At 53.1% G+C, this 12,056-nt stretch overlaps 2 protein-coding genes across 2 annotated transcripts in view; one reads left to right on the top strand and one right to left on the bottom strand.

The window, feature by feature from the left end:
- The window catches only part of SNRPB (small nuclear ribonucleoprotein polypeptides B and B1), a 55,756-nt gene extending 54,585 nt beyond the window's left edge, over positions 1-1,171 (bottom strand). The window contains exon 1 of the mRNA XM_063404560.1: positions 1,165-1,171. The gene's annotated coding sequence lies outside the window, so the exon portion shown is untranslated. The remainder of the gene's footprint in view (positions 1-1,164) is intronic.
- CDH22 (cadherin 22) overlaps positions 68-12,056 on the top strand; it is a 76,408-nt gene continuing 64,419 nt past the window's right edge. The window contains exon 1 of the mRNA XM_063404552.1: positions 68-481. The gene's annotated coding sequence lies outside the window, so the exon portion shown is untranslated. The remainder of the gene's footprint in view (positions 482-12,056) is intronic.

Below are 12,056 nucleotides of genomic sequence, written 5' to 3'. Positions count from 1 at the left end.
GCAGAGGCTGGGCTGGGCCGGGCCGGGCAGGGCTGGGCAGGGCTGGGCTGGGCTGGCGGGGAAGGAGGGGAGGCAGGCAGGGAGCGAGGGGGAGGAAGGCGGCTCTCGCCGCACATGCAGCCCCCGCCGCGCTCCCGCCGCCCGCGCCCCGCCTCGCGCCCTGCCCGCCCGGTGCCAGCAGCCGGCTCCGCTGCCGCCGCCGCCGCTCGGGCTCCGCGCTGCTGCCGGGCTGCGATCCGCTCCGTGCCGGGGCGCAGGGGCTCCGCTCCGTGCCCGGCTGCCCGGGCTGCGATCCGCTCCGTGCCCGGCTGCCCGGGCTGTGATCCGCTCCGTGCCCGGCTGCTGAAGCTGCGCTCCGCTCCGTGCCCGGCTGCGGGGCTGCGCTCCGCTCCGCGCCGGGGCCGCGCCGGCGGGTGCCGCGCAGGATGCCGCGGGAGGCCGAGCGCCCGGCGCGGGGGAGCCGCCGCGGCCGCCGCCCCAGGTAAGAGCCGGCGCGGGCGGGGGCTCGCTCGGGGGGCGGCGGGGCGGGCACGGCGGGGGAGCCCAACTTCTCCGTCCCTCGCCGCGCCGCAAACTTTGCCGCCGCTCGGCGGGGCTGCGGCGGGCGCTCCCCGCGGGTGAGCGCGGGCTCGGCCCGGCCCCGGGGTCGCCGCCGCCCCGGGCCGTGCAGTCCCGCGCCCCGGGGTGCCCCTGGGGTGCTCCGGTGGGCCCCGGTCTCCTTGGTGTCTGCGGGCGAAGCCAGAGGTTCGATGCCTCTGGCGCGGCCCCGCCAGCGGCGGGTCCGAGCGCACGGTCCAATTAAAACAGTCCGGTGCCTGAAGAGCTGCAGCTCCCTTTTGAACCGGTGTTACCTTAAAACGTCTTCTTCGGGCTCCTTCCTACCCAAGAGCCGTCTCCCCATTTCCCTCGCTGACACCAGAGCCTCCGTGCCCATTGCGCTCGGGATTTGCTTTGGGCGCGTGTGGATGGGCGGCTGCTGTGCCTGAGGAACCCCGCGGGAGCCCTTAGAGCCGGCCGGGTAACATCTCCCTTCACAGAGCCACATTTTTTTTTCTAACAACAAACTAAAAATAACTGTTCTAAAACTAGCACTTTCCTCATTTAAAATGTGGTTCCCGAGTGGCTGTGCACAGGCCTTGTGGGAGCGAGGGCTGCGGCCGCATCTGCTCCCGCCGTGCCCTGGCCCGGTGCTGCCCGGCAGGTGCCCCTCACCGGGCAGCCCACCCTGGGGCACCCGGGCTCCTGCGGGCACCGGCCGTGGGCTGGGAATGCAGGGAGGCAGCTGATGCCTCTTCATTTTTATTTGATTTCTGACAGGTTTAACATCCTGCGCGGTCTGGGGGAATCTGCCCTGTCTCATCCAAGCTCGTTTTGTGCATGAACAAGACCAGTTACAGGGGTAGACGGCAGCAAGGAGGGGCAGGCTCAGGAGTTCAGATATAACTTCATAAGACACAGCAGTGCACCTCGGGGAAGCCTTTGGACCTGAGAACACTATGAAGGATGGGTGGCTGTGCTAGAGCTCTGATTCTCCAGAGCCTCCTTGCATGGCCTCAGGAAATAAATGGGGAGTTGTGTCTCTCTGTCCCTGCTCCTGGGTTGGTACTTGCACTGTTAAGATGCTGTGTGTTGTAACATAGTCTTGCATAGCACAGAGGAAATCCCAGCTTCTTTGGGACCTGTTTCTGTCTCTTCAAAGCACCCAGTGCACAGAGCATGGCTGAAGCCTGCAGTCTCTGTACTCATAGATTGCATGCCCAGCTCAGAACCTGGGCTTTGCCAGGTTTTCCCTACGAGGCTGATGGATGCTCTCCACTTCTTTCAAGAGCACTGGGTAAGGAGTATTTGCAGCAATTATCAGGTTTGGAGATCATTGTCCTGGCACATCAGTTTTCAAATGCTGCAAATAAATTGTTTCCCTAGCTTTGAGTCTGAAATGTTTTCTCTGTGCTGGTGCTGTGTTTGTTTGTGTTCAAGGCCAAAAGGTGGTTCTGCTGCTCATTGATGAATTCCCTGAAATGTTGACAGTACCGTGAGAGTAGCACAGAGTAGAGCCCGCTGAAATCTGAATAAGCTGGCCCAGATTCAGTGCTGACTTTTGTCTCAGGTACCTCTTTGCTCTAGTGAGGTGAGGGTCAGATCAAGTGAGGTTTGGTCTCTGTATGAAATGCCGGTTGCTGAATAACACAGTGCTGAAATTGGTGGGCTTATGAAAGAAAAGGTATGTGCTGTTTCATAGGTAAAAAAGCCAGTTTTGTTCCTGCCAAAAAAAGAAAAAAATGCCCTTTGCTTTTTGGTGCATTGACACTTTATAATATGATATGGTGATTTCGTATCTATGACAGAGAAGTGGCTACTGAAACAAGGTCAGTTTTAAAACTCTTTTTCAAAAGAAGCTAGCAGGCCTCCAGAAAAAAAATTAAAAAAAGAAAGAAAAGGTTGTCTTTGGGTTAAAAATAACGGTTAAAATCCTATTCTTCCTAGCTCCATACCAAAAAATGTGATATTTTTATGATTTAAATGCAATGTCATGTTTGAAAAATTCATAGTTCTTTCCTGTGTGTAAGGATTATGATAAAAGGGTCACAATTTATTGTTTGTTGTTTATATTGTCTGGTCAGCTTTTGAAGGTTTTTTTGCACATTAAAAATAATATTTGAGCTAGCAAGACTTTTTTTGTAGCAAATTTTACTTTTGTGCTCATAGTCACTATCCCACAGCAGTAAAATTTGGCTGCAAATATTGCAGAGGGAATGTTTATTTATTTGAAGCTCCTTTTTCAAACCAGAGACTTTATTTCATAGGAAGGATTAGATGGTTTGTGAAAGCTTGGAAACAAGACTGGACTTCAGGTGGGATTTAATCTGCTGTTACTTCTTTAAAGTACAATTATGAATTTTTTCAAATGATTAGCTTTTATATTTTAAACACCCCCATTTTAAAAGTAAAGGAAAACAGTCTGCAAAAGAAACAGCGTGGTGACACTTGGGTTCTTCCGACATCATGTCACTAAAGAGTATTCATGCATAAGGATACAGCCATGTATGAATTTGTGTTATCTTTTAACCATGTGGTTATGCAACTGTGTTTGGGTTTACAAGCAATGACACTTCTCTGCAGATAAGTCCATGCATATCCCGAGGCACAGGCCATTTTGAGTGATCTGCTTTCTTGAAAAATTACATGTAAAGATGAGGTGGGTGTGAATCCCAGCCAGATTCCTTGCCCGAGGTTGTATGTGGACACGGTGTACAGCTCCTTGCTGTTCTCGGGATCTCTTTTGTCCCTGCCACCAGTTTATCCCATGGTGTTTCTTTGTGGAGGAGGTGCCCCGTGGGAGGGATGTCACCAGCTTAGCCTCAGACTGTTTGTTGCTGTGGCAGTGTCCTGCCCGTGCCCTCAGCACCCGTGTGCTCTCTGCTCTGTGGTCCCCTGTGTCACCTTGCTCTCAGGGGTGTGTGTGGCTGCCCTGGGCTGCAGGTGAGGGCACAGAGCTCTGTCTTTAGGCTTGGCTACTCCAGCACTCACAGGGCTCATGCCTGCATGTCCCTGTGAGCTGTGTTACTTATGAAGTCCCCACTGTACCCCAGCAGAAAAGCCAAATCTTTGTGGCTGGATTTGGGCAGCAAATTGCTGCAGACTCGAAGTATGGGGTTGGACTTGGGCTCTGCTGTTCACCCAAGATGAGCTGGGTGTCCACTACCTGCTCATCTCTGTCTCTGCAGTTGTGTCCAGTCTGTGGGTTAGTTTCTGCTCTGGAGAGCTGTGGAGGGCTCAGGCATGGGGCTCTCTGCTCCTGCTGGCAGCCACTGCAGAGACCCATCCTCCCAGTTAGTTCACAGTTTCTTTTTCATTTAGTCATCACTTTCTATTATTTGCAAAGTCCATAAAAGGAATACAGCACATTACAGTAATTTTCAATTTTATCCTTTGCAACAACTCTGGTTACAGAGACTAGTCCAGACTTTACTTTAGCCTGGCTCTGTATCTCTTGCAATTTTCTTCCTTTTTACTGTCCTTTCTGCTGTGGCAGGAAGAAGGGAGTTCTGTTTTATCCTGTTGGATGGCATTTTTGGTTCTGCAATACAACTTCTGGGTAGCAAAAGTGGATCTTTCTGCAGCAGTGTCCGCTTTTCGTTATCCCCCAGAGCTGACTGGGATGCCTGCAGAGGGTCCAGGTCTAGCATTGGGTCTCTTTGGTGATGCTGTTCCTCAGATCCTCTTGCAGTGTGGCTGGAATTCTTCTTGCAGATGGATGTCTCAGCTTTTTGACAGCATTACAGCACCTTCTTTTGAGGGCCTGTGGGGCACTGTGGACCTGAGCAAGCCGTAGCTGGCAGCCGGGTGTGGGACACCAGCAGCTCAGTGCTCCCTTAGCAATTGATGTTTCCTGGTGCATGTACAGCAAACAGGGACACAGGGCTCTGCTGGGAGGTGGGAGCACAAGGAGAGACTGTTCACAGCACGTGGCTTTTCGGGAGGTGCCTGTGCCTCAGTGGCTGGGCATGGCTTTTGTCTTCAAATGGGTTTGCAGGTGCTGCCTCAGCTTCTTCCACGCTGTGCTGACCCAGCCTCGGTGGTGGTGAGGGTGCACTCCATGTCCTAGATGGCATCTTTGTGTAAAAGGTGGGGGACAGACCCTGCTCAGCTGAGGCTCCTGCATTTTTCTTCTTGAAAGCAGGTGTAGTTATGCCCTTGGGCATAGGAGAGGCAGCCAGCCCAAAGCTGCTCCATCTGCTCCAGCCCAAGGGCCAGATTTGACTGGATCATTCATTGCTGCTACACCTACAAGCTGAAAATCAAGGTGCTTTTCAGAAAGTGTCTCCTTTCTGCTGCATGCCCCATCTCAGGATAACTCACTAAACACAAGGCAAGGTTGCAATACTCATTGCAGGAAGGGCAGCACTTCTGTCTTCCCAGTCCTGCCCTCCTGCTCTTGACTGGGAAATCTGCACTTGCCTCCTCTCTGCCTGCTGTGCCCTGTTTTGCTGTCCTGCTTTTACTCACTACCTTGCCCCTCTGACAGTGCCATCCATGAGCCTGGAGAAAAAAAAAAACCCAAGAGAACTCGTTCAGTTTTGACTCTACTCAGTGCTACACTTCCTGATTTCGGATCTCTTGTGGGAGAGCCATACCTTAGCTCACACTCCTCAGGGCTGAGGCTCTGGGCTAAGTGCCTGTTAACATTGCTGTCACACTGCTGTGGGCAGGGTCTGCTCCCCAGACAAAGCCACCTTGCTTGTCTCACTCACACTGTCACTGCTGTCATGTGTGCTGAATTTGGCCCTGCCTGGCTCATGATGGGAGCTGTGGCTGCGATGGAGGTGATGGCTGGGCCTGGTGCTTCTCAGAAGCACCCATGGATTTGTGGCTGCCCTGTAGGAGCATTGAATGAGGTGCCCTGTAGGAGCAGAGCTAGGAGCATCCTGACCCTGGCTAGGGCACTGGTGTGTCAGGGCTGGTCACTGCATGGGCTGAAGTGGTCCTGTGCTTTGGTTATGGCAGTTCTGTGAGCTTTGCTCATTGGGAAATCTTTCAGGGAGTCATGAAAGCAGAATTGTTTGTCCAATACCCTTTTGCAGACACCCCCTGCCCCTCTTTGTTGCTCCTCCCTGCTACAATACTTGAGAGAGCACCGAGGAGAAGGAGACATGGGCTTCCTCCTCTCTGACACTGCCTCACTATTGCCTCTTCAGTGGGGTTTTGTTAATCTCTTCCCAAATGGCTGTAGCAGTGGCATTAACAGCTGCAGGTGACTTGAAGCTTGAGGCCCTAACTCACCTGAAGCTGCAGATGGCCAGAAGCTCTCCACAGCCAGGGATGGGATGTGAAGGTAGTCGCCATAGAAACATCTTGAGCCATAAATGGAGCCTTGAAAGCCCTGAATGCCTTTTGGCAGGAGCCCATGTGTGAATGTGGGTACAGGCAGTGGTGTTCACCCTGCAGACCAAGGTTGTGAGTGAGACACTTGGAAACAGCAGCTGCAGGAGCAAGCACAGGATCAGAGCACTGCTTTGGTGAGCTGGCACATCCCTGTGGTTTTGATGGCAAAACAGAGTCAGGGCAGGAGGGTGTGATGTGGTCACAACGCTGGCCTGGCCGGAGGGCGCTCGTTCCCACAGATGAGCTGTCCAGTTCTGTGCAGCACACAGCCCCTCCTGGGCTTGGGGGCAGCTTCATCCCCAGTGCTGTGCACAGCAGTGCCTGGGCACTCAGCACAGCCTCTCCAGCTGATACCCTTCTGTCTCTGGACTCCTTCTTGAGCACTGCTGCTCTTCCCGGTGCTCTGGCACTTGAGAGCTGTGTGCAGGCAGACCCCAGCCTAGGAAGGGCCCCCTGCCCACCTGAGAGGTGGAGCTGGGTACCCTGGGCCATGTGTCCCCTTGGCCCTGGCCTGGCCCAAACCCTCGGTGTCCCTCTGCTGCCCTGGCTGGCTGTTTGCTCACAGGGCTGGCCAGAGAGCCTGGTCATCTTGATGGGAGCCTGTGGGGCAGATGGAGCCTCTGGCTCTGAGGCCCCACTCTTGGCCAGAGTCAGCAAGGACAGTAAAGGTTTGGCTGGTTCAGAGAAACCATACTGGTCTGGCCATCCCAGGAGGGAAGAGAGCTGGAAGCTGTGGGTCAGGCCCTTGTTCTGGCAGCCTCCTGCTCTGGCATGGATTTTCCCTTGTGCCAGATAGTAACTTCTGTGTGTGTGCCTAGAGATGCTGCGCTCCCTTTCCAGTCCTGCTTCCTTGCGTCTCTGTCTGTCACACTGGGATTATCTCCCTCTGCTCCTACTGCAGCTGCTTCCCAGAATCCCAAATCCCCAAAATGCTGTTTCTCCAATAATCCTTGTCATTAAAAGTGGCTCCTAAGCTCCAAGCACCTCCTTCTGTCCTCATCACCCTCTCTAGACAGCATCAGTTTGAGCTGTGCACATACTAACAGTGAGCAAATCATCTCGTTAACCTGGGACAGGACACTGTTTTGTCCCCACTGCCACTACCAAACTCCAGAGTTACCCTTGGATCTTTCTGTGCTTTCACTATTCAGTGTTTTTAGCTGTGTGAAAATGTGCTTTCTTTGCTATTGCTATGGCCCTAACTAGGCATGTGGCTGTTGCTGCAGTCGTGCCTGTGTGGGAGGGGGAATTGTTTCACTGCCACCGGAGTCTGGAAGGTCGAGGACAGACAGGTGAGGGAGGGGTTTGCTTTGAGAGCTGGACTTCACCAGCTTTCCGAGCTTGGCTGCCTTCCCACTTATGAAATACAGCTAAACCTTTTGATGGCAGGTAGGAATAGCTGAGCATCAGCAGTGTCCTTAAGAAATTACATCCCTGCTTAAACTTACAAAAGTCAGCTGAACACCCGTTTGCCACAGCCCTCCCGGGCTGTTTCCCAGTGGCACGGTAATTTTTTTTTTTTTCGAAAATAATTCCGGCTGCAGTAATACTGTCCCGAGGCAGGGCAGCGCTTCCCTGGGCATCCTTCCCGGGCAGCTCTCGGTGCGCCGGGGCCGGGGCCGGGCGCGGCCGCTCCGGGGGCACGGAGGGCGGGCGGGGGCTCCTGGTCGGGCCGGTGCCGGCAGAGGGAGCCATCCTTCCTCCTTTCCTGAGCACAGCCCGCCGTGCCAATTAACCAATTAATCCCAAAGGTGCCGGCAGAGGTGAGCTGAGAGCTAGGATCCTCCATTGGGCAGTGATTCTCTGCCCGTCCCGCTGCGGCTGAGAAGTGACTGTGTTTTCCCCAAATCCCTCTTTTCTGCTTTGTTGCCCAGGTTCATCTCTCAGGTGAGCCCTTGGGTGGGTTTGATGTGGCCCAGCTTCTTGTGGCCGTGCAGGACAGGAGCAGGTTTGGTGGCAGGGATGGCAGAGGCGGATGGCAGCGTCTTGGCCAGCCGGGTGTGCGGGCAGGGGACAAGCCCCAGGTGTGCAAAGGACTGGGGCTGCCACTGTGAGTCCCCATGGCACGAGTGACCAGGGGCCCTGGCTGACCCTGCAGATGAAGACGTGGCCTTGCCTTGCCCTGCCTTGCCCTGCCTTGCCTTGCCTTGCCTTGCCTTGCCTTGCCTTGCCTTGCCTTGCCTTGCCCAGGAGTTGGCAGTGGATCAGTGAAGGCAACCAAGGCTTCTGAGCTGTGAAGTCCTGCCTAGAGGAGTGACTCTTGTGCTGCCAGGTGATGCTGCTGCCATCCTTGGCACCACAAAGCGATGGATGTATGGAGTGAATGCAAGCACTGAGCCCTCCCCAGCTGGAGTAGCCACCACAGGTGAGCATTTATGGATTTTTCTCTGAAAAAGCTGTTTACGTTTCTGTGCCACGGGAGACTCGTGTCTGGCTGGGAAGGACGCTGGAACCATCCATTGAGGCTTTAATTGGTTTTGCACCTAGAGTGATAATGTATTTCAGTGGATTGGATGGCAAGTGGGGTGGTGCTTGGCTGCTCCAGAACTGGAGATGTGAGCTCACGTCACAGGGCTGAGAGGCTCAAAGCGTTGTGCAAGGAGAATGGCAGCTTCTCACTCTGCCACGGCTGCTGCTTTCTGGTTAATGCATTTGGAAGGGTTCAGTCTGATTTCCTCTGCTCTGGCTCTGAACATGGCCTGTAGTGGTGCTGCCAAGTGTTTTCAGCCTGTTGTGGGATAGCCTTGGTAAGCAGCTAAGCCCCACACAGCCAATTACTCACTCCCTCATTCCCAAGTGGGTCATGGGAGGAGGAAAGGAAGAGTAAAAGCAAGAGAATGTGTGGGTTGAGATAAAAGTGGTTTAATAAGTGAAAGTGGAAGAAGAGAGAAAAAAAAACAAGGGATGCAAAGGCAAACACTCACTGCCTTCTGTGTGTAGATTGATGTCCAGGAGTTCCTGAGCTAAGGGTAAACCCCCTCCAGGATCCCTCCTCTCCCTTTTTATTGCTGAGCACAATGTTAGATGGGACAGGGTAGCTTGGTGGTGGATCTGGGTAATCCACTCCCAAACTCTTGTGCACCCCCAGTCTGTTTACTGAGGGACATGTGAGAAGCAGAGAAGGCTTTGACACTGCAAACACCATTTGGCAGTAGCTAAAATATCAGTGTGTTACCAGTTTTGTTTTGATCACAAACGTAAAACTGAGCACCAAATGAAGCTAATTAACTCCCTGACAGCCATACCCAGTCCAGGACAGTTAAACAGCTTTTAGTGCTCATACTGAGGCGGATGCCTTGGCAAAGAGTCCTTGTCAGACCTGGGCAGCAGGAGATGGGGCCTCTGTCCTGTGGCACACTCAGGCCGACCAGGACAGAGGTATGGCACTGCCAGGCATGGTGTGTGTTGGGAGAAGCTGGAGAAACAACAGAGTGTTGGAAAGCAAGCCTTGGTAGGCAGGACTGTGTGTCAGTGGTGAGCTGCTCATTCAGCTGGTGTGAATTATCCTCAGTCCTTCAGAGTGCTGGAGCCAGCAGGACAGGGTCTGACCTCTGACTGCTCAGGGCTGCTGCTCAGCATCTCCCTTCAGTCCCTGGCCACAGGCTCCAGGCAAGTTTGCTGCTTCTAGGGAGGTATTTTCCAAACCTTAGGCTGTCCCAGAAGGAGAAAATCCTGCAGCTGAGCTTGTATTGCTTCTAGTAAGCACTGTCAGGGTTGTGAAAAGCTGCTGTGAAATAGAAACGAGAGGGAGGGACTGTGAAGCACCAGGCTGGAAGGCCTTTTCTTTACACTGCAGCTGAGCTGGGCTTAGGCAGAGGTAGGACACAATGTCTGGTCCTGGTTTCCAGAAGGCAGCACATGCACTTCCCTTGTGAGCGATCAAAGGCTGGCACTGAGACTCATCTCTATCTTTTATATCTAGACCATCATGGTGCTATCTGGTGTTTCCCAAGTATATATAGAAATAGCTATTATTTTTTTCCTTTGTCCTCTTCTAGACAATGCCTGGAGTCTTTGGTAACTTTTTAGTGTTCTATATGTTTTTGTGTGTGAGGTCTGTCTGTGCCTCTGTGTACCAAGATGTGGAAAGCTCTTTCATGAGTGAATGCTCTTGGTGTCCTCCACCATGGGGGCTCAAGGACTGCCCAGATCCAGTGCTTGTGTCTGGCTTGGTCCTGAACCCTTCAAAGGTTTGTAATCAGCCCTGCTCAGGGCAGCTGTGTCTTGTTTTTCTGTTTTGGAATCACAATGATTGTGTGTTCAAGGTGTGAGTTTTGAGGTGTGATGGGAGAGGTGAGAGGCAGAACATGTACAGCTCAGAGGCCCAGGAGGGCTGGAATGGTTTCTTGGCTGGACACTGCTTGGCTTTGGATGCCCAAACTCTGCCTGAGGTTGCTGCCAGCCCAGCAGCCTTAGATGGGTGGTGGTTTGGAGAGGAGGACACAAAGGAATGTGTTTTGTCTGCGCTGCAGTCCTGGTTGTCACAGTCCAGTGTCCCTCTGGGGCAGTGGGGGCCTGGAGATCGGTGTGGCACAGGGGGTGCATGTGCAGTTTGGGATTTCAGCACGTTTGCAAGTGACTGTGTGGATTGGGCGTGCTGGGCTCTGGACTGGGGACTTGGGGCTGTGTGAATGGGTTTTAAGTGACTGTCATCAAAAGGAGAGGTGAAGGGAGACGTGAAGCTGCCCAGAGGATGAAGGGAGTGCAAGCAAAGGGTCTGCAGTGTAGTGAGAGAGCAGGATGCAAAGGGTCAACGTGTGTGAGGGGGTCAAAGCTGGAGAAAACCATACAGCAAAGTGGCTGTGTCTGCACGTGTGTCCTGCCAGTTCTCCCTCTTTCAAGCACAGAACTGCTTTGGGAAGGATGGGGGGTGCTCAGAGCCAGTTTCTATCCATTTCTTTGCTTGTGAGGATCTTTCACTGTCAGAGTGGCTGCTGTGCTGGATGGAGAGGGTTGGTCAGGGGAGTCCTGCGAGTGCCCTGGGCGTTCTCAGGAGATCCCTTGCTGAAGCAGTGCCTGGGGTGGGGCAGGAGGACTGGGAGCTGCAAATGGCTGCACCTGCCTGTGTGAGTGTCTGTGCCCTCTCCTGCACGCTCACACCCTCACGTGTCCCAGCACAATCCTGCTTGATCACGTGTACGTATATCTCCTTCGCTCTATTCTTTCGCATGCACTTTGTCCATTACTTTTCTGTCCTCCTTGTTGCTACTGTAATCTCTCTCTTTCTTTCTCCCTTTGTTGCCTGGGCTGCTTTGCTGCCTCTTACTTCACCATGGCCCTCTTTATTCCTTTGATAATAATAACATTAGAACCTGCGTACAAGGCCCCAAGGTCCCTGCTTTGTGCAGATACATGAGGAAAGACCCTTCAAAGCCTGCGTGCTGGGTTGAGAAGATTCTCACAGTCTCACTATTTCCAGGAGTGTCAGAGGCAAAGGGCTGGACTGTGAAATAAGGCCTCTACAAAACCTCACGCTGTGTCCTCTGTCCATCCTGGAATGTCAGAAGGGAAGACGCTGGTCTTGTTTGATGGAGTTTTACACCAAAGCCCTCAACCCCTGTGCCCGATGGAGGAGCTGAATGATTAATCTGCCTTTATCAGTTGTGCTGAGCAGAGTGGTTGTTCCCAGGGCTCCCAGGCTGTCCCTTCCTCATTGTGCTGTTGGTTTGGTAGTGACATTAAAGTGAAGCTACTTGCAGATTCTGTTCCAGTCTGCTGTGTTCACGTGCTTCGAGCTTTCAGAAATGTTCTCCCTTTCAACTGCAATTTGCACGTTTGGCCTCTGCTGAGAGGTGATGCTTCAATGGGATGCTGAAGTCTGCTGGTTGGGAAGCAGTGTTTCTAGTGATGCACTGAGCTTTGCATATGTGATACCCACTACATTTCCTGTGCTTGAAAGCCCTGTGTGGCTGCTGGATGCTGGTTCTCAGTCTGCAAATACAGCCTGGGGGGGTGGTGGAGGAGGAATCAAATCTTTTTCCTCACTGACAAAGTGGTCAGAGTTTCTTGCAGAGGGAAGGCTGGTTCTGTATCTGGCTTGCAGAATCATATCCAGAGAGCCATGGATTGTCATCAGGATGTATTTCTGCTGTGCTAGTCCATCGTGATTCAGATCGTAGATAGCAAAGGGCTCTGAAATCAGGAGCCATATTTTAACACTTTTTGTCCCTCTT

The sequence above is a fragment of the Prinia subflava genome, chromosome 8 (assembly GCF_021018805.1).
Source record: "Prinia subflava isolate CZ2003 ecotype Zambia chromosome 8, Cam_Psub_1.2, whole genome shotgun sequence".
Taxonomy (NCBI): Eukaryota; Metazoa; Chordata; class Aves; order Passeriformes; family Cisticolidae; genus Prinia; species Prinia subflava.
This window is presented reverse-complemented; position numbering and strand designations above follow the sequence as displayed.